Raw genomic sequence first — 24494 nt, 5'->3', positions numbered from 1 at the left:
ATGATCCAGCAATCACACTCCTGGGCATACACACCGAGGAAACCAGAATTGAAAGAGATACATGTACTCCAATGTTCATCACAGCACTGTTTATAATAGCCAGGACATGGAAGCAACCTAGATGTTCACCTGCAGACGAATGGATAAGAAAGCTTTGGTACATATACACAATGGAGTATTACTCAACAATTAAAAAGAATACATTTGAATCAGTTCTAATGAGGTGGATGAAACTGGAGCCTATTATACAGAGTGAAGTAAGCCAGAAAGAAAAACACCAATACAGCATACTAACACATATATATGGAATTTAGAAAGATGCAAATGATAACCCTGTATACGAGACAGCAAAAGAGACACAGATGTATAGAACAGTCTTTGGGACTCTATGGGAGAGGGTGAGGGTGGGATGATTTGGGAGAATGGCATTGAAACACGTATGTTGTCATATGTGAAACGAATCACTAGTTCAGGGTCAACGCATGTTATAGGATGCTCGGGGCTGGCATGCGGGGATGACCCAGAGGGAGGATAAAGGGAGGAGGGAGGTGGGAGGGGGGTTCAGGAGGGGGAACTTATGTAAACCTGGGGCAAATTCATATCAATGTATGGCAAAACCAACCAATATAATATTGTAAAATAATTTGCCTCCAATAAAAAATAAATTAATTACCTAAAAAATAAAATAAAATAAAAAATAAATTTTAAATAAAAAATAAATAAAAATATTATTCTGAAAAGGGGTCCATACGCCATCACCAGACTATCAGAGAGCTGTCCGGCAGAGAGAAGGTTAAGAATACCTGTTGGGGGACTTTCCCTGTGGTGTTAACATTTAGATTCTGTGCTCCCAATGCAGGGGGCCCAGATTCTACCCCTGGTCAGGGAACTAGGTCCCACATGACACAACAAAAGATTCTGCATGCAGCAACAAAGATTCCATATGCCACAGCTAAGATCCGCCACACTAATTAAAAAAAAAAAGATTCCCTCTTGGTGACATAGAGAACAGACTTGTGGTTGCCAAGGGGGAGGTTGGGGAAGGAAGAAATGGGAATTTGGGATTAGCAGAGGCAAACTGTTATGTACAGGATGGATAAGCAACAAGGTCCTACTGTACAGCAGAGGGAACTATACTCACTATCCCATAATAAAGCAGAATGGAACAGAATATATACACACACACACGCATAACTGGGTCACTCTGCTGTATAGAAGAAATTAACACAACTCTGTAAATCAACTCTACTCCAATAAAGAGAGTCCCTGTCGGAGAGGGACAGAGGATTCAGAAGAAGCCCGTTCACAGCTGGCTGCCAAGGCTAAAGGAGAGTTGATGGTCTGCAGAAAGCATGTCCATTTTGGCCTGGCCCAAATGGAAGGCCAACCTGGGCCCTCTGGACAATGGTCGCGACCTGGGCCTTGGCCTGCTGGAGGCCCATGCAACTTCACACCAGGGCCCCACCTGGACCCAGGAAGGCAAACAGTCCACCCAGGCCTGTTATCACTCAAAACGTTGGCCCCTTTCATCTCCCACCCTTGGCCCTGCTCTTGTTCCCATCTTGTCTGTGTTCTGACGCTTGGATCCAGGCTCCCCACACCCTCCTTTCCTCCCACATCCCTGGAACTCGGTGGAGCAGAAAATAAACCCTCAAACATCTTCACCTTACGGTGAGAATCCTCCTCCCATCTGCCTGCTAAGCTGAGGCCTGGCTCGTTCCCAGGAACACAGCTTCCCGCTCCCTCAGGCTGCAGGGCTGGGAGGAGGGACTGGCTTTTTCCTCCCCCCACAATGGCATTTCCAAACTAATTCTCCTCCACTCACATGTAATAACCTGGAACTTTCAGACTCGGGCCATCTGACTGCATCACCATCTCCAGCTCATCATTTGTCATCCACTGACCTTCTAACCACCAGCCTACACTCCTGAATGTTTTCAGCCCAGTCTTCTCTCCCCGTAGGAACCACATGGATAATGTTCCTTCCATCTTGCTTCCAGGGACCTTCGTCCACACTGGGCTTTAGCCACTTTCTCCGATGGATGTCCCCAGCGCTGGGTAATCACCTGGAACCACCTCACCCTTGACATTCTGCACCCACTCCGACCACAGCTTCCCAGAGGCAGTGTAAGTACAATGCAGAAAGCATGGGCTTTGACGCTAGACTATCTGGGTTCAGAATTCCAGCTCCATACTGAACAAGTTACTTAACTTTTCCAAGCTTGGAAAGTGTGAAGACTTTTCTCATATGGCTGCAAGGAGAGTTTAATGAGTTAGTTTCTACCAAGAATCCAGAATGATGCCTGGCACGTGTACAGGGTTATTTACACATTGGCTTCCACTATCATCCTTCCAGATTGTTCATACCCTCACTTCCTTTCTTGGTCCTTGACTCCCTGAGGTTTCTCATCTCCTGATTGCTCCATTTTCTCCAAAAGTATCCATTTATTTCTGAAATCACCTCCTTCCCTATCCAGCCACCCTGCCTCCCATGCTTGCGTCATAAATATTTGCTTAATGGATGAATGACTCAATAAGCTGTAACTCCAACTATGTTCTCATACTTTCAAACCCCCTGCCTTTTAATAAACAGGCCAACAATACACCAGCCCCAGATCTAACCAGAGATCTGTCTTCTCTCCTTCTATCCCCCAGACGTTGACTGTTTCCACGGAAACTCAGCATCGCCAACTTCAATCCTGCCCAGCTCTTCTTTTATTTATTTTTTAAGTTAATTTATTTATTTTAATTAAAGGCCAATTACTTTACAGTATTGTGGTGGTTTTTGCCACACATTGACATGAATCAGCCACAGGTATACACGTGTCCCCCATCCTGAACCCCCATCCCACCTCCCTCCCCATCCTGTCCCTCAGGATCGTCCAAATGCACCGGCTTTGAGTGCCCTGTTTGATGCATCAAACTTGGACTGGTGATCTGTTTCACATACGGTAATATACGTGTTTCAATGCTGTTCTCTCAAAACATCCCACTCTCGCCTTCTCCCACAGAGTCCAAAAGTCTGTCCTTTATCTCTGTGTCTCTTTTGCTATTTCAGGTATAGGGTCTTTGTTACCACCTTTCTAAATTCCATATATATGCATTAATATGCTGTACTGGTGTTTTTCTGACTTACTTCACCCTGTATAATAGGCTACAGTTTCATCCACCTCATTAGAACTGATTCAAATGCATTCTTTTTAATGGCTGAGTAATACTCCATTGTGTATATGTACCACAGCTTGCTTATCCATTCATCTGCCGATGGACATCTAGGTTGCTTCCATGTCCTGGCTATTATAAACAGTGCTGCGGTGAACACTGGGGTACACTTGCCTCTTTCAATTCTGGTTTCCTCGGTGTGTATGCCTAGCAGTGGGATTGCTAGGTCGTATGGCAGTTCTATTGCCAGTTTTTTGAGGAATCTCCACACTGTTCTCCACAGTGGCTGGACTAGTTTCCGTTCCCACCAACAGTGTGACAGGGCTCCCTTCTCTCCACACGCTCTGCACCGGCTCTCTCATGTGTCACAAAAGTCAGCTCTCCCCCATCAGTCATAACAGTGATGCCAGCCTCAGCACTCTCCTCAAAGCCATCCTCTCCTGCCACCTGCTTTTTCAGTCCTAGCAGGTGACTCTGCTTCCGGCTTTACAGAGAATAAAGGCTTCCAGGGGTGGGTGTGTGTATGAGAAATGAGAGAGAAACGAAAGGGGGTAGAATAAAGGCTCCTCAACTTTCTTCTCTATTCTTTAAACATATCTGCAACTTCTATTCTCCCTGTTACAATAGAAAAGCTGCCCTTCTTCGGAGTAAGCTAAATTTCTACTCCAGTGCTCAACATCCATCCAATCCATTCAACTATAGCTCTTAAGCTGCCTGAGAAGAAAGCTTTATATTTTATAATGAAGATTACTAGTATGTAATAAATGGTAGAAATGGATCCATTCTGTCCAGATATCAACCGGCCTGTAAGAATAAATTATACTCTGGGATGGTCAGTTCTCTCACATGGGGCCAAACTAGAGATTCTAACCAAATCATGAAAATTATCTAAAAGAAAGATGAAATCAAAGTATAAGCAAACCTATTAAGAATGACCAAAATTGGGACTTTCCTGGCATACCAGTGGTTAAGACTCTGTGCAGGAGGCATAGGTTCAATTCCTGGTCAGGTAACTAAGATCCCTAATGACTTGCTGCTGCTGCTGCTAAGTCACTTCAGTCGTGTCCGACTCTGTGTGACCCCATAGACGGAAGCCCACCAGGCTCCCCCGTCCCTGGGATTCTCCAGGCAAGAACACTGGAGTGAGTTGCCATTTCCTTCTCCAATGTGTGAAAGTGAAAAGTGAAAGTGAAGTCACTCAGTCGTGTCCAACCCTTAGCGACCCCACGGACTGCAGCCTACCAGGCTCCTCCATCCATGGGACTTTCTAGGCAAGAGTACTGGAGTGGCTTGCCAATGCCTTGCAGTGAGGCCCAAAAGGGGCTACACTGGTAGCTCAGTTGGTGAAGAATTCACCTGCAATGCAGGAAACCCTGGTTCGATTCCTGGGTCAGGAAGATCTTCTGGTGAAGGGCTAGGCTACCCACTCCTATCCCTTCTTGGACTTCCCTGGTGGCTCGGATGGTAAAAACTGCCTGCAATGCGGGAGACCTGGGCTCGATCCCTGGGTTGAGAAGATCCCCTGGAGGAGGGTGTGGAAACCCACTCCAGTATTCTTGCCTGGGAAATCCCATGAACAGAGGAGGCTGGTGGGCCACAGTCCATGGAGTCGCAAAGAGTCGGACATGACTGAGCAACTAAGCACAGCAGAGTAGCCAAAAAGAAAAAAAAAGACTGACCAAAATCAGTAATTTTTTACAGCCCCCCATGATGTAATAAGAATCTCAACTAATTGGCAAACCCAAAGAATCTCCTTGAAATAAAGACTGTTAGGTACTAGGCTAATTCATCAAAGTGAGACTGGAGGCCTTTAAACATAGGACAGACCTGGCTCAGATGGACCAAATGCCCATTCCAGGGCCTTCCCTGTCTCCAATTTTACTTCTGTGTTAACGTATCAGACCTAAATGTCTGAAATCAGGCTGATTTTTCCGACAAAGCACAGGACCCTGCTGGCAGATGTTTTACAGAGAAAAGAAAATAGCTTAAAATACATTAGACTATTTCAGTTACAGAAGCAACAACACAGAAAGAAAAAACAAGACGTCTGGAAAAAGAGTAATTGAAAGAATTTGTTCCCCTTAAGCCAAGCCCCAGCACACTGCTTCTCCTGGGAATGAGATTTTACAGTTGGGAAAACTGCTACATTTCAAATATATTCCTGGTACCCAGGAGACTGCAATGAAATGGTCTGCAAGGGTTTTAAAACCACATGGACCTTTGAGAGTTACACCAGTAATATCCATGTTAGGAACGAGCTTAGGTGTCTGTAGAAGTCACCTTAGGGTCAGAGTGGTTCCCTAGTCACAGGATGGCAGGGTTGAGAATTGGATGTGGCTGAAGGAAGCCAGGCAGCACACACATTGTGTTGCCCAAACAGTAAGTTCGGGTTTTTGTATCACCTCACGGAAAAACTTGAACTTTCTGACCAACCCAATACATGACGGAGGGGAGGGACCACCTTCACCCCTGACTGTCCTTCTTTCTTTTCCTTCTTTCTCTCTCTACTTGTAGGACTCTTCCTAGAACAGATCTCTTTCCTCAACCTTGATGTGAAGGTCACTGTTGGACAGAGTGTGCCCCTCTCAGATCCCGGGTCAGATGCCTTAGGTCACTGGGAGCATTAAATACACCTCTGGTGACCAACTGAAGACCAACAGGTCTGGTCAGAACTCAACTTCTTGTCCTTGGGCCAGTTCATTCGTACCCTGTGGCATTACAAGGGCACGCAGGAAGCAGTGGGCTGTGAGTGGACTGCAACAGCACATTTGATTTTTAGGGCTCCTGGGAAGGAAGACTCTTGCTTTTTTAAACAGCCAAAGAGCCAAACATCACTGCCAGTGGTCCCTCAATATCAGTTCTCTCTTTTCCTCAGTAACAGACTGCTATAAAGTGAAAGTCACTCAGTGGTGTCCGACTCTTTGCAACCCCAGACTATACAGTCCATGGAATTCTCCAGGCCAGAATACTGGAGGGGGTAGCCTTTCCCTTCTCCAGGGGATCTTCCCAGACCAGGGACTGAACCCAGGTCTCCCGCATTGCAGGAGGATTCTTTACCAGCTCACCCACAAGGGAAGCCCTACCGAGTCCTATTAGAAGTGTGCAACTGGGCACGTGGCTGCCCAGATGAGAACTGACATCTCAGCCTACCTTCAGCCAAGTGTGGCCATGTGAACAAGGGCTCTGACCACAGGATATGTATAGAAGTGGTAGGTGGAGTAGTATAACGTACAACTCTGGGGAGTGCTTCACAACAGAAAAATCCATGTCCTTCTTTTATCTCCCCACCACCTTCCCACTGGCTGGAATGCAGATGTGATGGCTGGAGCTGGAATGGACATCTTGGGGCATGAGTTAAAGTAAGTCACAGAGGCCACGCACAGGGAAGTAACCAGACAGAAAGACCAGATCCCAAGGCTTTCCATTCCAGCCTGGCCTGCCTACCTGACTTTCACACAAGTGAGAAACAAACTTCTACCTGAGCCTGTTGGATTTTCTGATCTTTGACCCAAACATAATCCTAAGGAATATATATCAAGTTATATAACACGACAGGACTAGTTGTCTTGCTTACTGGGAAAGAAGTTGTAATAACAGTCTCATGGTTCTAACTCAGTGGAAGTAATAACTTGGCAGGGCTCTTTGAGGAGGTCACGTCAGATTCTTGGACAAAAGACTCTTCCCTTAATACCAGTATATCTGGGTTTTCTGACCAGAGGAAAGTGTGCTCATGGACTTCTCTGGCTGGAGATCACTATGGGTGCAGCCTGTCAAGCAGTCAGGTGCTGACATTAGGCCAAGGTTATATACATGTGGTGGTCATGCAGGCCCATCAAAATGGTGGGACAGTGGGCTAGGCATCACACCGTACCTGTTCCCACGTGTTCTTGAGGTGTGCACACCTGTGCTCTCTCCTAGCTACTGCGATCCCTCACCCTTATATACCAACACACCCTGAGCTCCCCTGGCTGTCTCCTCTCCAGGGCAGCCCTCTTCCCATGCCCACGATTCTCCTGAAGACACAGATCCAGGCCCAGCCCCTCTTGGAAGCTGGTCCTTTCTTCATCCTGCGCTCACCTGCACACTGACTAACCCAAGGGCTCCCCGTGACAGGTCAGAGCTCGAACATACTGAATGAATGAATGAATATAATCATTAAGGCTTCAGGTCCCAGAGTTAAAGCTAATAGGAAATTCCTTCCAAAGCACCCCCCCACCCCACCTTGAGAAGTCAAGAAGCAGCGCCTATTTACAAGAAAGCCAGTCTGAATCGTCACAGCTCTGTCCATAGGACTGTTGCACCTGTAAAAAATAAAGAAAGAGGGAACACTGCCTGCTGGAATGCTAAGACTCTGAGGAAGAAATTCATCCATCACCCTTTCAGATGCAGGCCATCACGCCCGAGGTCAGCCCAGGCGCAAACAGCAGAATGAGGCGAATTGTTCTCTATTAAAACAAACAACATGAAATGCTTTAACACCCTGGGGTTGGTGAACCCCAGAGAAACATGTATTTCATTGCCATCTTTTCTCCTTATCCTGGATTTTCTGGCTAAATCTCCTGTATGCCACTGGAATAGAGAAGATAAACATTTCTCAGTCTTCCACCTCCTCAGCCACATCTGGAACCCTTAGAAGAATCTGCATACCCCAAGCAGAACATACAACACAAGTTCAGACCTGCAGTCTCCCCTGGGGGAGGTGTCAGGTCATGACTTCAGAGCGGAGAGCGAGACCCTCTGGAAGGAAGGTTCTGACTCCATTTAATGCCCAACTGGAGTAATTATGACCAGGGTCACCACAGGAGGGGCAGGGCATGTGGGAGGCATAGATGGCTAGGATTCCTTGGCCACACAAAGCCTGAGTGATCTATGCTTGCATTTATGCACAGTTGCTTGGCTTATAAAGGGCCAAGGAGCTGCTGAAACAACCCATCAGCAAGTACTTAGTGAGAACTGGTAGAAACAAAGACAGCTGAAAACCCTGTATCAGCCAGCAAGGAATGTTAGTCTTTATGCCAGATTCTTAGCCTATAGGTCACGACCCAATCACAGTGGGTTATGAAATCAACTGAGCGGGTCTCTACCTGCATTTGTAAATAAATCAGGACAGAACAGAAAGTATCAGGGCAGCACTTTCAAAACTGTGAAACTTCTGTTTTGGTTCTGAAGTGTTCTTTGTGGGAGCTCCAGCCAAAAACATGTGGGAGCCACTGACTGACTGAATGATGGCTGGTTCATTCTCATGGGAATTCCTCAGTGTATGCACCTTGGTGGAATTCCACCCCCATCTGCACAACCTCCGATGCTGTTCTTTGGGTGAGTTCAAAGAAGCCACGATTATATCCTTTTGATAGATCAGGGATGCAGGTGCAAAATATATTAATAAAATGACTCCTGGTGGCCACACAGAGGACACAACTCAAATGACTGCCCAAATGAAGAGAGACCAGAAGGCAGGCTTGGGTGGTTCTCCCCAAACCTCCTGTGGAGCCAAACGATGATCAGCCACAAACAGCCAGTGGGTGCCAGTTAGAATGGACGCTCTGCGAGGCAAAGGTTTTCTATAGCTCAGGGCTCTGTCCTCAGTCCTGGGAACAGTCCAAGCACAAAGCTGGCCATCAATAAATATTAGTTGAATGAATTATTCAACAAAGGAATGAATTAGGACAAAATCACAGTGTACCAACGTGGACATTTACCTAACCCTACAAAGCAATCATACTTCACTGAGGTGCAATACAGACACTCAGCTAGACTTAGAGAACTAGCTCAGTTAGAACCAAAATGACTGAATGCCAGCTTGAAAGGTATTGATGGCATCATTTGGACTCTACTGCCCTGGCCTGGGGCATCTCTTCACCCTGAGTTCCCTCCAACCTTTCCAGCTACACTTTCTTCTTCCCTCTCAGCCTATGTTGAAACTTCTTCTTCAGCAAGAATGAACTCAAGGAGATTCTCCCATGAGTGGACTGTCTTATGATTTGGTGCCATTGCATCTTCAGTGTCCTTGGCCTGAAATGCTGGTCTTCTCTGAGAGCCCAGCCACATCAGCCCATTGTCCTTTAAGTCCCAGGTCAGGTATGACTGCTTCAAAACACACCCTTAACCCCAGCCTCTGCAGAGTAAACCAAACTCTCATCTGTGCTATCCATGTACTGCATACAAATCCAGTACAGCTGCCATTTGCTAACATCCTGCTGCAATTTACCTGCTGATGTATTTTACTCCCCAATCAGGTTGTGAGCCCCCTGAGGTCTACAGAGGCTCATATCCAGTGAGTGTTTATTGGGGGCAAAAACGAATACATGAATGCCCTCCTGCTCAGCCTTAGCCCATCTCATCCTATCCCCGTAAATTACAAGGAAATTTAAAAGATTAAAATATATAAATATGCAAATCAAATAGTGTATGGCCTGAAGCAAAAGGAAAATAGAAAGTCAAAGGCTGGTGATGCTGTCGCAGGCAGAGCTCCGGGAAGTCAATGGTCTATGCCCCTGGCACTGCCCATCTGAACGTGTGCTGGGCACATCCTCCCTAGAGTCCTGCTGCTCACTCGCTTCAGGGACACGCTGAGAGGGTGGCTTGCTCGGGCTTAACCCTGTAGAACTGGCACTCTGGGACTGGGGAAGAGCCCAGAGGGCTTGTGGGCACTCAGCCACGGGGTGCCGACCCAAGAGGAAGGACCTCTCACGTGGGAAGAGGAAAATAGGGGAAGTCACTAAAAGGGTTCAGGGTGGGGATGGCAATCTTTTGTGATAAAAGGCTAGCGAATAGGTATTTGTGCCTTGTGAGGCCCTCAACCTGGAACACCATTCATCCAGACCATTCCAGCCCAGAAACAACTACACACAACCCCCAACACCAACCAGGGCTGTGAGCCAGTTTACACATGCTGAAATACGAATTTCTTACCATTCTCATGTCACAAACTTCTTTTTTTTTACACTTAAAAATGTGAAACCCACAGGACTTCCCTAGTAGTCCAGTGGTTAGGAAGGACTCCGTGCTCCCAATGCAGGGAGCCTGGGTTTGATCCCTGCTCAGGGAAATAGATCCCACATACCACAACTAAGAAGTTTGCATGCCACAATGAAAAGATCCCACATGCCACGACTGAGACCCGGAACAGCCAAATAAATAAACAAGTAGATAGATAAATAATAATTTTTAAAAAGTGTAAAAACCATACCTAGCTCAGGAGCCATGCAAAGATAGACAGTGGGCCAGAAGTGACCAGCTGAGGCCAGAGGCCTGAAGTTTGTCAACCTCTAGCCTAGTGTAGCGGAGAAGGCAATGGCAAGCCACTCCAGTACTCTTGCCTAGAAAATCCCATGGATGGAGGAGCCTGGTGGGCTGCAGTCCGTGGGGTCGCTAAGGGTCGGACACGACTGAGCGACTTCACTTTCACTTTTCACTTTCACACATTGGAGAAGGAAAAGGCAATCCACTCCAGTGTTCTTGCCTGGAGAATCCCCGGGATGGGGGAGCCTGGTGGGCTTCCATCTACGGGGTCACACAGAGTCGGACACAACTGAAGTGACTTAGCAGCAGCAGCCTAGTGTAGAGAAATCATACTATGTAATGTCTGAAAATCTCCACTCAGAAAGCAAATAGCTGACATGTATGCATGTAACTGAATCACTTTGCTGTATACCTTAAACTAACACAGCATTATAAATCAACTATGTGCTGGGCTTACTCTCGTCAGTCCTGTCTGACCCCATGCATTGTAGCCCTCCAGGCTTCTCTGTCTATAGGATTCTCCAGGCAAGAACACTGGAGTGGGTTGCCGTGCCTTCTTCCAGGAGATCTTCCCAACCCAGAGATCAAACCCAGGTCTCCCACACTGTAGGAGGGTTCTTTACCATCTGAGCCACCAGGGAAGACCAAGAATACTAGAGTGGGTAGCCTATCCCTTCTCCAGGGGATCCTCCCGACCCAGGAATCGAACCAGGGTCTCCGGCATTTTAGGCAGATTCTTTACAGCTGAGCTACCAAGGAAGTAAAAATTTAAGAAAAGAAAACAAATCTAGTTTACTCAGAATGCTCATGATCTGAGCTATGCCAAATATCAGTATTTCTAGAATTTGGATATTTTAAGTCCGAACAAACACAGTGTTCATAAAAGACTTCATCCAACTCAAATGCTTTTTGATTTTGGTGATCTTACTGTTTCCTTCCATGATGCAGGTTATTGAATGGGGTATTTAATAGATACTTGCCCAATTATAATCCAGTACTCTAAAAAATGAGTTTTGTCCATGACAACAAGTAAGGGACCCAGTCACATGTGTGTGTCACCTGGGAGACTCGCAGGAGAGCCCTGCAAAGTCCATTGCCATCTGCCCTTCCATTTTTACTGTTTGGACTAGCCACATAGACATCACCAGCCGTCACTCACAGCCCAGCACTTAACGCAACCACCACACACCACCCACAACATCAAACTGTTCTTCAATTTTCTGATGACTCATCATTTATTTTTAAAAATTTATTAGAGTAAGTCTATTATTGTCCATGCACATCTGGTATTTAGACTCTTCAGCTGGTATATCGAACGCAGCTACGAGTCCCCAAATTGTTTACAGAGTCAGATTCTGTTAAATACTAAGCTCTGTTAATTCAAATAAAAAATAACTCACTTTCCAAGGACACATCTGCTAGACAATTTGTAGAATTCCACTTAAGAAACTCCTACTACTTGCCCGTTGATGGGGATTCCATCCTGCCCCCCACCCCATCCTACTCCATCCATCACTTGATTCCTGTCTGAAAACAACACCTGTCTGAGGCAAAGCCCAGTTATTTCTAAGCCTGTCCACGGTTATTACAGGGCAGGATGTTGGAAGTGAAGAGAGGGAGGAAAGTTCCCAGTGAGCCCTGTGGATCGTCTGGCTTGTAAACAAGATGCAGATTCAATAACTCTATCCTTATTTCCCTGACTTCTGACCACTACATGTTGCTCTTCTGCCAAACCCCCAGCCCCACGATCAGGAGGACAAACTCCCTCATTCCATCATTCTGTGCTTTTCAAGATTACACTGAGCTGTCCCTAAAGCTCAGGATGATACTCGTTAGGCCAGTTTTCCCGTCGAGCATATCTATGGAGAAAATACAGTAAAGATGGACACCAATGGGCCCTCCACCTCATGGAGCCGGGGAGTTAGCACCAGACCCTGTGGCAGAGCTGAAATCCACTCCTTGTTCCCTCTTCCTGCCCACAGAAGCCTGATTCTGTTCGCCTCCCTCCTGGACTCCGACTCAGAGAAAAGGCCCTTTCCAGCTCTCGATGGATCAGGATCCAGGAGGTGGATCTTGATGAGTCTAAGGTCAGACTCTACACTAGTAACAGGAATCACACTTGTTTCACTGCAGTCTAAGCCTGGGGCTTTTGGTGGTGGCTTAATTACCACGGGCTGTTAAACTCAAAATGAATTAAAGAGCTAAGTGAAAGGCCAGACAATGTAAAACTCTTAGAGGAAAACATAGGCAAAATATTCTTTGACATAAATTACAGCAAGATCTTTTATGATGCACCTTCTAGAATAATCAAAATAAAAACAAAAGTAAACAGATGGGACCTAATTAAACTTAAAGGCTTTGGCACAGCAAAGGAAATCATAAACAAGACGAAAAGACAACCTTCAGAATGGGAGGTTCAACTGACAAGGGATTAATCTCCAAAATATACAAATAGCTCATGCAGCTCAGTATCAAAAAAACAAACAATCCAATATAAAAATGGGCAGAAGATCTAAACAGACATTTCTCCAAAGAAGACATACAGATGGGCAACAGGCACATGAAAAGATGTTCAACATCACTAATTGTTAGAGAAATACAAATCAAAACTACAATGAGGTAACACCTCTCACCAGTCAGAAAGCCATCATCACAACATCTACAAACAATAAATGCTAGAGCGTGGAGAGAAGGGAATCCTCCTACACTGTTGGTGGGAATGTAAACTGTTACGGCCTCTATGGAGAACAGTATGGAGGTTCCTTAAAAAAAAACTAGGAATAGAACTACCACGTGACCCAGCAATCCCACTCCTGAGCATTTACCTGGACAAAATCAAAATGCAAGGAGATATGCACCCCAGTGTTCAGTGCGGCACTGTTGACAATAGCCTGGACATGGAAGCAACCTGAAAGTCCATCAGTAGAGGAGGGGACAAAGAAGATGTGGTACACATACAATGGAGTAGTATTCAGCCGTAAAAGGGAACCAAGTTGGGTCATTTGGACAGACTTGGATGGACTTAGAGACCGTCACACAGAGGGAAGAAAGTCAGAAAGAGAAAAACAAACATTATGTATTAATGCATACATGTGGAATCTAGAAAAACGGTATAGATGACCTTTACTTGCAAAGCAGAAAGAGTCGCACAGACGGACAGAACAAACACATGGCTACCAAGAGGGTGGGACGAATTGGGAGACTGGGATTGACATACCTACACTATTGATACTTTGTTTAAAACAGATAACTAATGAGAACTACTGTACAGTACAGGGAACTCCATCCGATGCTCTGTGGTGACCTTAATGGGAGGGAAATCCAAAAGAGGGGGGATACATATATATATCCATATTGCCGATTCACTTTTCTGTACAGCAGAATCTAACACATCATTGTAAATTAAACATTTCAATTAAACTTTTTAAAATAATGATGCAATTCTGGCCAAGGAAATGACAAAGACCTCTTCTCAATGAAGCTTTAGTCAAGCTGCTCTGAGGCCTGGTGGAGAAAAGAACCTTGTGCTGAAAACAGTCTAGCTTCCAGCAAATGACCTTACCCCTGCACCCTGTTAAAGGACATGAACCAACTCTAATGAGGCTTCCAGCAGCCTGTGGACACATCCCTGGGTGGACCCAGTGCCCTATGAGTTCTGATCAGAAAAGACTCAAAGGTGCCAAAAGAATTTACCATTTGCATCTGTCAACAGCCTGATAGGGCCTTGATCTCCCTCTTCTTAAAGCATTTATTAAAAAAAAAAACTCTTGCAATTTTAAGTCCTTCTTCTGTTCCTTTAAGATGTACGGGTTGGCCAAAAAGTTTGCTTGGCTTTTATGAAAGAAAAATCAAAACAAACTTTTTGGCCAACCCAATATATATATCTCCTCTAACTAAGGAGTGTCTTTCTTATGGACCCGAGAGCCATTCCCTTCTAATGCAATCATCAGAAGCACCCGGGTCTCCCAGGCTCTGTGAGACACTAGGAACCTAGCTTCCACTTCCACCAGTACCAGGTAGCAAATCCATGTGGCCTCATCACACTGCTAACGCAGCCTACTTTCTGAGATTTTCCACCTCTCTGCCCATGCTCAAGCCCCCTACTCATTGTTCTCTTAAAACACCCAGCTCCCTCTACCTGGATCACAGTTGAGTTCAGTTCCATGCATACACAAGTCTCTCTCTCCTACTATCATAGTACTGAGTGATATCTGTCTTTCCCACCTTTAACTCATGGCAGGCTTTGTTTTTCTTTACCTGAATATAAGTGAAGTCTGCTAAAGGGCTGCCAGTAGGATCCCAACCACCCAAGACTATGAAGGAATTTGGGGACAAATTTCCATTTGGGATACAGCAGTTGTGTGAGTAGGTGATTTCTAGGGTTGCAACCTTGCACCATGAGGGAACAAACTCAAAGACTATGCTGAGAGCCAAGGGAGCCAGGACCCTGACAGCCTGAGCTTCTGATGACACTAGATACGGACCCTGGACCCATGTGGCCCTGGGATTCTTATTATAGGAGATGAATGAGCATCCTACTGTTTAGGCTGCTTTGCATGTGATCCTGAAGCCAAACACATCCTAACTGCTTCAACACACAGGATGAAGAGCTGCCCCGAGGATGTGGCAGAAATACAGTAGTACCCAAGGAGCATCGATGATTGTGACCGCTGTAGAACACAAATGCAACCCAGAACTCCAATAGGGAAAAAGGGTCTCCGGCCCATGAAACTGACAGGTCCAAGCCTGACTTTCGGTTCCAGACTCAGCTATGCTGACAAGACCATCAGAAGCCTCTTCCATCTCCTCTGCTTTCCCCGGCATCAATCTCATCCTCGGCAAGTCCATCTCATGTCACAGTGAAGACGCCAGCAGCGTCAGGTGTACATTCCTCCAACTGGCAGCCCCGAAAGGAAAGGGGAGCCTCCGTCCTTAACAGTTCCAGCAAAGAACTGGGGCTGATGGCCCACTTCTTAAGACACTGACCGTGGCCAACAGATGTGAGTCATACTGGGCCAGGCCTTCCTCACAGGGAGGACATCAGTTCAATGAGAAAGGGTTGCTGTAGGGAAAGCTGGGGTGCCACTGCCAAAAGCAAGAAGGTGGCTGAGGCGGCAGCTGTCCACAAATGGTGGGAGTGAAATTAAATCTAGGACTCTGATAACTGTCCTCCAACAACAACTGCCCCAATTCATTGTGACCTAGGGAGGGCACTACTCCCACCTCGCCCACATCATAATTCATTATTATTTCTTTACAAGCTACAGAGACTCTGCTTTATTGTTCCTGAGCATAGTGCCTGGCTTACAATAAACTCTACTTACCCAAGTGTTCCATCGTTTGCATATAGAGGGGTCAGGGTAATCCAAGGACCAGCTCGTGGCAAGCCATCTCTATGGACTATGGACTTAGTATCTCCAGCAGCAGCAGCAGCTACTCAAACAACAGAACATCAGAGCTGAAAGAAACCTGCGCACCAGAGAGGGTTGGAGGTGTGGCCTCAATCACCAACTCAATGGACATGAGTTTAAGTGAACTCCGAGAGTTGGTGATGGACAGGGAGGCCTGGTGTGCTGCAGTCCATGGGGTTGTGAAGAGTCGGACATGACTGAGTGACTGAACTGAACTGAACCAGAGAGGGTTGGAGGTGTGGCCTGGATCTCAAGGCTGGTCAGGGTCAAGGTCAGGGCGGGGCCTCTTCCCAGCCCAGTGTTTACTATATCATGTGGCACCCAGAACATACAGGTGAGACACAGGAAAATTAAAATGTTCCCTCCTGTCTCAACAGTTTTCTCAGCATAACTGTACTAGCCTTGAGGGTAAAAAGCAATGAAGAGAAGAGACACAAGATTTTTGAATTTCTGTTGTGCTTTTATCCTCCAATTCCACAGACCTTTGGGATTACTTATTTTTTAGTGTTTCCCTTGCGTGTGTTTGGAAAGAGTGCAGGAGAAGAGCCAGAATAAAGAAAGACGGGGGCAAGAAAGATCACTGGAAGCCAGAAAGACGTGTCTGGGTCCTGATGCCTCCAAGGATGGAAATTCCCTGCCCCTGGGTTCAAGGCTTATCTGTTTATTGGCCAGAGAAGGCAGCTTCCAGACATGGGAGATTTATAATGTGACATTCCAGCCCTGATCTCTGTGGAATAAACAGGCCAAAGCCCACAGTACTCAGTGTCACTCAGTACTTTTGTACTGGGCTCCAGATCTTTCCCACCACAATGACAAATAAGGCAGGATCGAAACACAGGGTGGGGCTGGGGACGCTGGGCTGTGGGGAAAGGTGAGAGTTGTGGGAAGGACCCCAGGCCCCCGAAGGGGGCAAGGCTGCACACCCTCCCCAGACCCAAGGATTTGGAGAAATCACCACCTTACCAGAGCCACTCTGCGGGCCAGACTGGGCCAGCCAGATCCCAACTTGGGATTTCTGTCCCAATACCCAGAAGCAGCCCTACTAAAATCAAACCGCCAAACAGGATGGTACACGGCAAGTTCTCCAGGGAGTACAAAGCTCTGCACACAAACACAGGGAGCTTTGGGGGGAATTCAGACTTTTAACCTTGCAGTTTAGGTTAGTCTATTTAGAATGTGCTATCTCAGTGGGAGAAAAGTAGGCAGGAGGCGGAACAGAAGCGCCTAACAGCAGGGAAGCCCAGAAATAGCACCAATACCGCCTCAGCAATATGGATCCCCTCGAAAGTGCTGTCAGAGAGCATCACCATCCTGCAACCGCCCCAGGGGTCTGCAGAGATGCATGGGCTTGGGACCCCCCCACACTCAAGCCCCGGCCCAGACTGCCCGCGCCAGCTCGGTGACTTCACCCCACCCTGTCTCTGCTTCCACGCCTATGACATGAAGATCCTAAGAGTATACACATCGCAGGGCTGTTGTGGAAACCTAGTGTCTCCAGAGCCTGCCGTGACTGTTCCCAAAAATGTGTCATGAAAGGACACAGCAGGTGGATCGACTCCATGCTGAAAACCAGTATTTCCTTCAAAGCCAAAGAAGAACCAGAAGGGCATGAGAAATGCAGAGAGGGCAGAAGCTTCCAGCAGCCTTAAATTATCCACGCAACAGTTTATGTGGCAAATATACTCACAGAAAGGACCTTTGTGAGCCTTAGAAAAGATGCTGCATACATAATTGGGCTGTTTTTTCTGCTGCTTCTTTCTCAAGGCTCTGGGACTACCCTATACAACCAGCCTAGTTTGAGCCCACTGTTTGCTCAGAAGCCTGAAGAACTCAGGACAAAGAAGGGCTTTGCATTAGAAAGTTAACAGAAGCACTTATGCTCATTGTCCTGGGGATGCACTAAGGACTTCCCACACCCAAGAAACCAGCTGAAACCAGTACAGTTACCACTTCAACTGTCGGTGGTCCAGGTCTGCACTACAAATGCCCCAATGAGGCTTCCAAATAGTTACTTTTGGTCTCAGCTTCAAAGAAAATACTCAGGTCACCTCAAGGAAGACCCCCTTTTTGAGACATGAGAGAAAATGTCAGCCTCTGAGAAAGGAAAAAATGATCATTTGGATCTGTGGATACTAAGCGTCAGATCAGAGAGACTGGCAAACATCAGAGTTTAGCAGGCTGATGATAAATAATGGAGCGCAGCTTCCTGAGATTCAGAGTCAAACTTGATACAAGGCCAAGAAGAGTGAAAACAGAAACTGCTGTTTTTCACACCAGAGGAAGAACTCCAAAATTTCTCCCTGCCTTCTCTGGCTTGCCTGAAGTCGAAGGATTTGATATGACAAGTTCTACTGGCAGATGGACACCCTCCCTTTAAAGTGACTTGCTTTAGATCTAGGAAAAATACCTAATGATCAGCAAACCCCCTGAATCTATTCAAACTATAATAAGTAATCAATGAGTTAACGTAAATAAGCGTTCTCTTTTAGAACCATTCCTTCCTTTCTGCGTCTAAAGACAGATGATTTTGCAGTTGTCACCTATTACATTGAAAATGCCATATCAAGTGGCTGACACAAAAATCTAAGACCCAAATAACATAAAACACCATCAGATACAACAGGGACCTTTTTAAAATCATACACTGTGAAAATGAACTCCAAAATCATTCAGGATACACAGAGTACATTTTTTCCTGAGTAATGTATCAAACATGGTCTTAGGAAGATTATTTTTAGTTCCAGTTAAAAGCTTCAAGAAGCCAAGTTTTTTCTTTTCCTTTTTTCTTGGCTAGGATTGCCATAGCTTTTATATGGTTTCTTACAAGTGTACGTGTGTGCTTTTCATAAAGAGATATTTAAACTTACACGCACAGATACATAACACACAATTTTCCAGCTCCATTCTCCCCCCATCAAGAGTAATGGAATCTAAGCTTTTTATTTGGTTAAGAGACCTCCAGCTGTGTTAAGAATACTTCTGCAGTTAAATACCATTTTCAACTAGTGAAAGAAAATAGCTGTGGGAAAGAGGAGACTTCTGAGACTGGAATTCATTAACACGTTGGACAATAGTATTTTTCCTTTATTTAGAAAGCTGCTCCAACTCCTCCCAAGATAAAGACAATGACCAAATATAGGCCAACTGCTCACTCTGGTTCTCTGCACCAACTAGATTTTTCCTCTCTTGTTTACCTTTGGCATCTCTCTTCTATCTCTTATCAAACAATACCATTCACAATACTACCTTTTATTGATATGGCATGCAGGCTCATCAAAAACACATATGCAGTACACTAAGCCTAAATCCGTCCTCCTTCCTATTAAACTACAATGTTGTTAAAAGTTCCTCCCTTTTTCACATGGCCATTACTTCAGGAGGGGTTATCCTAGGAGGTGGGTCCTTATTGGGCCAAGTTAAATAAGGTACAGAGAGGTATGTGGCACTCTTCTGGCCAATGACGTATGAGAGAAAGTCTGCCAGGTTGTGGGGAAGGAGAAATTGTTCATGAGAATAATTTTCTTTGTTCTCAACAAAAGCTATGCAGGAAAAGAGAATGTCTCCCTCTTTTGGATCCTGTGGGACCTGGAGTGGGTGCCTGGAGCTGCTGCAGCAGCCTTCTTGCCACCATGAGGCAAGCTAGTCTGAGGACGCAGAGAGTCACCCAGAGGGGACCGAGAGCCCTGACTGTACTGTTTCTGCAGCTGCCATACTTTTTGCTTTCTTGCCTCATGTGATAATACATCTCCTCATTGTTTCAAATCAGCTACGTATAGATTTCTCTCTTACTTGCAGCCAAAGGCACCCTTAATTGTAAATTAAGGGAATAAGACAGAAGGAATAAGAGAACAGTGACTTACCTAGAATCACGAATCACACTGCTAGAAAATGTCCTAAGAACATGCAGGCACTAAGGGACTATAGTTCATACACAAAAGCTGAAAACAAATGCTAAGAGAAAGACTTCCAAATACAGTTGTTTTATAAATTATATGTACACACACTTGCATAATCACACGCACAGTCTCTCTCTGTCTCTCTCATACATGCCAAGCACAAGCAATCTTGAAATGGTTCAGTTCAGTTCAGTCGCTCAGTCGTGTCCAACTCTTTGCGACCCTATGAATCACAGCACGCCAGGCCTCCCTGTCCATCACCAACTCCCGGAGTTCACACAAACTCATGTCCATCGAGTCGGTGATGCCACCCAGCCATCTCATTCTCTGTCGTCCCCTTCTCCTCCTGCCCCCAATCCTTCCCAGCATCAGAGTCTTTTCCAGTGAGTCAGCTCGTCGCATGAGGTGGCCAAAGTATTGGAGTTTCAGCTTTAGCATCAGTCCTTCCAATGAACACCCAGGACTGATCAACAGACTGGTTCCAAATAGGAAAAGGAGTACGTCAAGATTGTATATTGTCACCCTGCTTATTTAACTTATATGCGGAGTACATCATGAGGAATGCTGGGCTGGAAGAAGCACAAGCTGGAATCAAGATTGCTGGGAGAAATATCAATAACCTCAGATATGCAGATGACACCACCCTTATGGCAGAAATTATGGTTAGCAAGTTCATTAACTAGAGCTCAATATATATTTCTGTCCCCTCTCCCCAAATACTGTTAGACTTTGAGAGAGAGAGATTACAGGTGTATGGATGGCATCATCGACTCAGTGGACATTAGTTTGAGCAAATCTTGGGAGTTAGTGAAGGACAGGGAAGCCTGGCGTGCTGCAGTTCATGGGGTCGCAAAGAATTGGATACAAGAGACACTGAACAACAATGAACACCAAGTCACTGAAAGTGTCAGAAGGCACATGAAAAGGCAAAAAAAAATTTTTAATTAAACTACAATGGTTTTGACTCCAACAGTTCATCTTTTTTTTTTTCTGGTTCATCTTTTAGTAAAATTAAGTGACCAGCCACCAGAGTCTAAGTATTTAAATAAGACAGTGATCTATCATTCATTGTTGATGCTTCTTTTCTCCTTTGAGGCTGAGTCACTGACTCCTGGATGCGAGAGGTGTGGGAGCTTCAGTTGGAAAGAGGCACCAGAGCAGGTTCTCCCCAAGGAGATGTCTGCACTGCTACACACACTGTAGAGGGACTCAGCACAGAATTCACCCTGGATGATAAACCTTTAAGTTCTATGCAAGTGAATTAAGAGTTCATTTTTACCCATCATTAAGAGTCTCCAGCACAGAGGGCAAATCCTCCCATCCAGGCATCTTTCCTGTCCTTTGTGAGCCTTTCCCCAGAGGCTCCTAAGGCCATGTCTCAATAGACCTGTCATGGTCTGTGGACAAGAAGCATTCTGGGAGAGATGTAAATAAGCTCTAATAAAGTCACAGCCCTCAGCATCAGACCTGGGGGCCAAGTCACTTCTAAACAGTAATATCTGTTGGAGGACTCTCTTTCCGTGCTGTCTAGTTTCTGTGTAGAGGGCCCTTCATTAGAGGCTTCTCACTCACACCCCCGCCCCCGACTGGGGACGGGGAGTGAGTCTTGATTGGTTTATTTGAGAACAGAAACGGCGCCTGCCTGCTTCACTTGGCCCCACCGTCTCTGCTTACCCTTTTAGGAACTAGCTGACCACTGGGAACTCCCTGTCCAGGCTCTTATCAAAGCTGAAAACACTAGCGCGCATCACAGTCCATAGACACCGGCCATGGCTTTCCAGAGCCACCTGTGCCTGCCTGGGTGGACAAGTCCATCCAGTCCTGAACTGGGCAATCAACCCTCCCACGTGCAGTAGGAGCCACATTTCCCAGTACCATCTTGATCAGTGTAACAAAAAGCAGTCTTCAAGTCAATCAGAACATGGGTGAGGAAGCTAGTGGCTATTTACAGAGCTCACTCAAACCCAACATCTTCCAAAAGCAGAGCAGCTTCCCTACCCTCGACTGTGCCCAGTACTTGATGGCATTTGAAGGATGTGATGGCCCATATCCTATCTCTTTGGGCTTTCTCAACACACCTGGGAGGAAGACCAAGTTTATTATCCCAAATGGACTCTGGTGTGAAAACTAAGTGATGGGTCCAGAGCTCAGCACTGAACAGGGTCCCTGATCAATTGCCAGTTCTAAGCTTCTGTTCTCTGAACACACCTTTCCCTCCCCACTTCCTCCAAGGCTCCAGGAACCATGAGCTGAGTGTCTGAGCCACGACGGGGCAGAAAGGAAACTCCCTGGATGTGGCGGTCCTGCCTTTTAAAGGCTGCTTTAGTACAACACCATTTATTCTGGTTCTGTCTAATAGATAGCCTAATTTACTGGAAGTCCCAACTTTAATTTTTCCTCTCCTTGGAGGCTCCGACCAGGCAAAGAAGATAATTAGATGAATTCTTTTGTTATTTCAATGACCTTATTTTTCTTTCCAAAGCACTACCCAAACTAGAGACTCTTAAAGGATTCTTTAAAAGCCACTCCACGTTGAGTCGGTCGAACTGAGGTAGATGAACCTAGAACCTGTTATACAAAGTGAAGTAAGTCAGAAAGAGAAAAGCAAATGTTGTATATTAATGCCTATATTTGAAATCTAGATAAGTGGCACTGATGAACCTAATTCAGGGACGGAACGGAGACACAGATGCAGAGGACAGACTTGTGGACACTGCGGGGGAGGGGAGGGTGGGACGTGCTGAGAGGGTGTCACTGATACATGGACGCTACCGCGTGTAATACAGACAGGCTAGCGGGAAGCTGCTGTGTAACAGGGAGCTCAGCCTGGTGCGCTCTGACAGCTTAGAGGGGAGGGAGGGAGGCTCAGGAGGGAAAGCATATATGTATACTCTTGGCCGATTCACATCACTGCATGACATAAACCAACACAACGTTGTATAACAGTTATATTCCAATTTAAAAAAAAAGCCACTCCACAAACTGACTAATAAACTAAGCAGTTAGAAAGTGCTTCACAAAGGTGGGCGTGTCACCAGACACACCGATTCTCCGTGTCCACACTCTAAAGTGGGAAGCTATCTCCTTACAGGTGCAGGCATCAAGGCAGATAATTAAGACACACATTAACAAAGCTGAAGCATTCCGAGGGGAAGAAGAGTCCTTGATTATCATGATGTGAAATCAGACCCTGAGCTGTCAGCTGCCCTCAGAAACCTCCCTCCTTCCCTGTGCCTCAGGCCATGTGGATTATATTTACACTGTGCGGTAAAACTGGACTCGCTGAAGCAGTCAGCTGACACGTGTTCAGCTGACCCCAGGCCTGAGCAGGAAATGCAAGTGCTGTTATCTTTCCTCATGTGACCCAGGACAATTTCTTGCCCTAACTGGGTCATGCACAGAGAACACCAGTGACTCGTGGAGGACCTCAGACCTCCTGCCTGGAGCGCAACTTCCCAACATCGACCACAGAAGGTGCAGGTGTGGACGAGCAGGCATGTCTTCCCTGCGGTCCTGAAGGACCTCTTCCTTGTCAAATCCGGAATCTTTCCATGGCTTTAGCTCTTGGCACTGCTGCCTTCCTCCCCCCACTGGCTGTCTCTGTCAAAGGGCCCCCCACACTGAGGCCTCCTGCCCTCCCACCCACAATTCCCACGGCTGGCTGGGGAGCTGCCAGACTGACTCTTGTCCTTCTGTCCTGCAACTGCAGCCAAGCCCCCAAGGCTTGGTTCTCGACTTCAGCTCTCTTATCTCCTCCAAGAGGGGCTCGTTCTGCCTTGTGCCTGCAACCATCACCTCCCAGGCCGGGAACACCATCTTCTCCCCACCGCTCACCCCACTGCCTGCAGGAGAGTAACCCTCACTGTCAAACCATCACCTCATGCCATCCACAACCCAGGCCGAACTTACTGTTGCCATCCAAGGCCTCTCATGCAATCCCTCTCCCCAGTTTTGCTTGTGGTTTTGTCTTTGCTGTTCTGCTTTTGTTTTCATGATACTCACAGTCAAGCAGGCTTCAGCCTCTGAAATCCACAGCATCTTGGACCTCACTGGCACCTCATCCCCAATTTCTAAAGCGAGCTGGAGGCAAGAGTCCCCTAATCTTGGTCACAGGTCCAGGCCAGACAGCTGGTTTCTGCTGTGTTATCCAGCCTGGCATCCTGATTTTCCTGGTGCACCAGACTGCCTATCCTAAGCCACATCCCACTCTTAGCTGCAGTCCTGATATGTTCCCAGTTCTTATCAGGTCCCCATCCACCAGAGCTGGGGGAGAAGCCTGGTTCATAGCAAACTGGAATGTCCAGATCATGTTCCATATGCCTTTAAAAATGAAGAATTCTACAACCTTCCTGATTTCAGACTATACTACAAAGCTACAGTCATTAAGACAGCATGGCACTGGCACAAAAACAGAAATGTAGACCAATGGAATAAGACAGAAAGTCCAGAGATAAACTCACACACTTCTGGGTACATCATTTTTTACAAAGGAGGCAAGAATACAAAATGGGGCAAAGACAGTCTCTTCAATAAGTGGTTCTGGGGGAGCACAGGAAGATGGCAGAGGAATAGGACGGGGTGACCACTTTCTCCCCCACAAAATCAGCAAAAGAACATTTGAACACTGAGTAAATCCCACAAAACAACTTCTAAATACTGGCAGAGGACATCAGGTACTCAGAAAAGCAGCCCATAGTTGTCTAAAGAGGTAGGAAATAGTATAAAAGATAAAAAGAGAGACAAAAGAGGGAGGGACGGAGCTCCCTCCCGGGAAGGGAGGCTT

General features: G+C 46.2%; 1 protein-coding gene across 1 annotated transcript in view; it reads right to left on the bottom strand.

Annotated features, from left to right (window-relative positions):
- The window catches only part of CCDC3 (coiled-coil domain containing 3), a 101797-nt gene that overhangs the window by 26769 nt on the left and 50534 nt on the right, over window positions 1-24494 (bottom strand). The window lies entirely within an intron of this gene.

The sequence above is a fragment of the Moschus berezovskii genome, chromosome 15 (assembly GCF_049115385.1).
Source record: "Moschus berezovskii isolate FMDL1 chromosome 15, NW_MosBer_1.0, whole genome shotgun sequence".
Taxonomy (NCBI): domain Eukaryota; kingdom Metazoa; phylum Chordata; class Mammalia; order Artiodactyla; family Moschidae; genus Moschus; species Moschus berezovskii.
Note: the sequence above shows the minus strand (reverse complement) of the source record. Positions and strands in the feature narration are given on the sequence as shown.